The sequence below is a fragment of the Haplochromis burtoni genome, unplaced genomic scaffold (assembly GCF_018398535.1).
Source record: "Haplochromis burtoni strain Fernald_Lab_line unplaced genomic scaffold, NCSU_Asbu1 Contig_47, whole genome shotgun sequence".
Classification (NCBI taxonomy): Eukaryota; Metazoa; Chordata; class Actinopteri; order Cichliformes; family Cichlidae; genus Haplochromis; species Haplochromis burtoni.
In genome coordinates, this window is record NW_024582408.1 from 1,920,948 (window position 1) to 1,924,591 (window position 3,644).

A 3,644-nucleotide genomic window follows, 5' to 3' on the forward strand; every position below is an offset into this window, starting at 1 on the left:
CAAGTTCCTGTCTGTGTATCTGTGACCTTCACAAATGCCTGTACATTTGTTTGCTGCTAAATCACCCTGCAGTGCAATCATTAGTGTCTAAATTAATGACAGAAAGGAGGAGAGTGACTACTTTGGCCAGAGTTCTCTTTTCTAGACATGTTGCATAACGCGCTAACAAGCTTCATTGAGAGAACAGCGTGTTCTGGCACACATGCTAAAGCTGAAGGAAACCAGATTCTGTCACATGGGCGGATTTGGTTTTTCTGCGAATTGCTGTTCCTCTTGTCTGTGACTGCAGATGAGCTGATGCCACCTCTCCTTCCTCCTTTCTACGCGGTGTTAACACTCTTTCCTTCCTTGACGAGCTGATTTTCTTGTCAAATTTTCCAAATTTAAACTGATTGAAAGTGAGCCTGATTTATCCAGCTGAATACTGAACACCAAGACAGACACACAAAAACACACAAAAAAATCATCATAATCTGCTATACTGACAAGCAAGTGCATGCATGCACAGAAGTGGTGTCAGTATTTTGACATTCAATGTCAAATATACAAACTATAGAAATCAGATAAAGGCAACTTGTGCAAATAAAAAAGTTAGAAATATATATGTGACAACAGAACTATTCAGTAAAAATGTGAGGATGTGCAAAATGTAAACTGTGCATGAAAAGTAAGCATGCATGAAGAAAATAACCCAGAAAATAAAACACAGATATAGGAGGAAGCTGATGGACAGAAGCCTCCTTCCACAGGGGAAGAACTCAAGAAGTGCATGTTCACTTTGGAGGGTTCAGCTTGAACAGTTCCCCACCAACATTAGGTGTCAAAGTGTTTGGAGACTAAACTGCACTGGAAAAAAGTTTAATAATTGTAATGAATGCTTTCAGGTTAACAAAAGCTAAGCATGTGCCGCAGTTCAGGAGATTATTATTCATGCAAAGGATGCGAGTCTCTTGTTTTCTTCACAGGTATTCCAGGTACCACAAAGTTCAGGCCGATGTTAATACAGGTAACTCTTTGTGACTTTAACTGGCACAGACTCAGGTGAGGATTCTCAGATTCTCCATAGGTTTGAGCTCAGGTAAGTGCTCTCTGATATCTGCAGGTTTGTGGGGGCGAGAGCGGGCCAGGCGGGGTTCTTTGTCCAGGACAAAATCAGTGATAGAGAAAGAAAGGTAAGATAAGTAGCAAAGCAAAGACAGAGAGAAAGGGAGAAGGCAGTTCAAAACAAAGGAGGACCGTGACATTAGTGTCCTGCAAGTACTTTTATTACCCATTTCCATAGGAAAGCACAGAAAAACAAAAATCAACAGCAATCTTATGCTGTAGGCATTCACATTGACTCCTGTGTCATATGTAAGAGACAATTGTTTAATCTATAATCTTTTAGCAAATGGGGAACAAAAACAGGAAGAACTTGTGTAATACAACAAGCCACAAGCCTCAAAAACAACCAGGGCTCTATTAGTACCTCTCTGACAGTCCAACTCTGCACATTCTTTGCACGATTCAAAATTCTTCCAAAATGTAGACCTCAGTTTATAGCTTTCGTTTTTTCTTTATTGGGGTATCTGTCGAAGGATCTCCACATAAGAACACGGTGGCTCTGTTTCAGGTTATTTCCAAACCCCCAAACTAAGATGCTGCTAGTAACATCAAAAGGTTTGATAACAAACAATTATGCAATAGAAATCTTTTGAGTTTCAATGAAAGAAATATGTTGTCTTCATTTTAAAAGTTCGTTTTTAAACTCTACTGTGGAGGAAGCTGACAGTCACTAGCACGGCGTTCTGGATACATTTGTTCAGCAGTTGGTCACTTGTTTTTTTTTTTTTTTGTCTTTAAAAGGTCAGAAAATATAGCACGCGAGGCTGCACCGCTTTGAGGTAAATGCTAACATCAGCACGCAATCGCCACAGTTTACAGTGTTGCAAGCAGCGTTTCTAGTCAGCACTTAACATGAATACAGCAGAGGCTCATGGGAGTGTTTTTAGTTTTTGCAGGCTTTTGGACTTGTTTTGGGAAAAATCTGAAAAAATCTGAATCAGTTAGTAGCGTTGGTCTTATGAAAGCCTGTCATCCTGTAGTTGTTGAGACATTTCAGTCAGATTGACAAATTACTTTCAAGTCTTGTGGAAGAAGGAAGCAAGAGTTACAGTACATGAAAACATGAACCTGTTCTTAAATAATCCTTCAACTGGTTGATTTAACATTGGATAATCTTTCTGTTATCCATTTCAGCGTCGCACGGGGGGCTGGAGCCATAGGGCGAGAGGCAGGGTATACTGTGGAGAGGTCACCAAGCTAACGCAGGGCTAACACAGAGAGAGACAGACAAACATTTGCACTCATATTCACACCTATGGGCAATTTAGAATCACTATTTAACCTTACCCACTACGTGCATGTCTTTGGACTGTGGGCAGAAGCCGGAGTAGATAACAAGAATCCACACAAACATGGGAAGAACAACAACCTCCACACAAAAAGCCCCTGGTCAGTTGTTGGATTCAAACTCAGGACCCTCTTGCTGTGAGGCAACAGTGCTAACTACTGCCCCACCCCACCATGATTAGAGTTATTACACCTAATCTGATATATCTGTGATTGAAAAGACAGTTTCATTAATATTTTATCCACAGGTTAAATAAAAATAGTCCATGTGTTCTTGATCTTTTCTCTATGTGGGATCTTCTTACTCTGGAAAAATAGACCATACACTAATGAGCAGAGATGGGCAGTAACGCGTTACTTGTAATCCGATTACTTTTTTCAAGTAACGAGTAAAGTAAGGGATTACTATCGCAAAAACGGTAAGTAGATTACCGTTACTTTCCCGTAGGAACGCTGCATTACTAAAACCGTGATTTTTTTTCGCGAGGTCTCATGACAGTGACGTAAGCGAGTGCGACGTTTTTGACAACAGCTGTGTGCAGATCAACAATGGATAATATATGGAGTGCGGAGAGAGTATGAGCGATGAGCGTGCAGCGTTCAGGGGTGTCAAACTCAAATACACAGTGGGCCAAAATTCAAAACTGGAACAAAGTCGCGGGCTAACATTAATATTTATTGAAATATATTTATTCCTCCAGATATAAGAATGAATCTTTTCTTATGGACTCAAACACGTTTTGCTGAAAAACTGAATAAACAATATATATATTAGCTGTATTATACCAGTAGGCCAGCTCTAATAGTAATTTGGTGTGGCTTCGTGGGCCAAATGTAATTAGGCTGCGGGCCAAATTTGGCCCACGGGCCAGAGTTTGACGCCTAAGCGTGGAAGTACTGACCTTATTTTGAGTTTGATTCCATAAAAAGTGACAAAAACATTAGTGTCTGTTGTGCGTGGGAAGAAAACTTATTTTTACAGCGAAAAAAACCCTAAACTTCCAAGCAAGCACTGAGTGCGCTACGATGTAATGGGAAACTCACAGAGAAACTCGTGGATTCTTCCACTGACCCCCGCGGCACACCTGCACCAGGGTAAACCTCTGCCTACTCCACTCCTGCTTTACAGGTGAAAATAGAGCAACAGGACCGCTAGTCTTTGATTTTATTTATTTTCTGCTGTGTTTTACTGAAAGAGTGAGTGTAAACAAAAAATATATATTTTATTTTATGTGCTGGAATGTGCAGAAAAT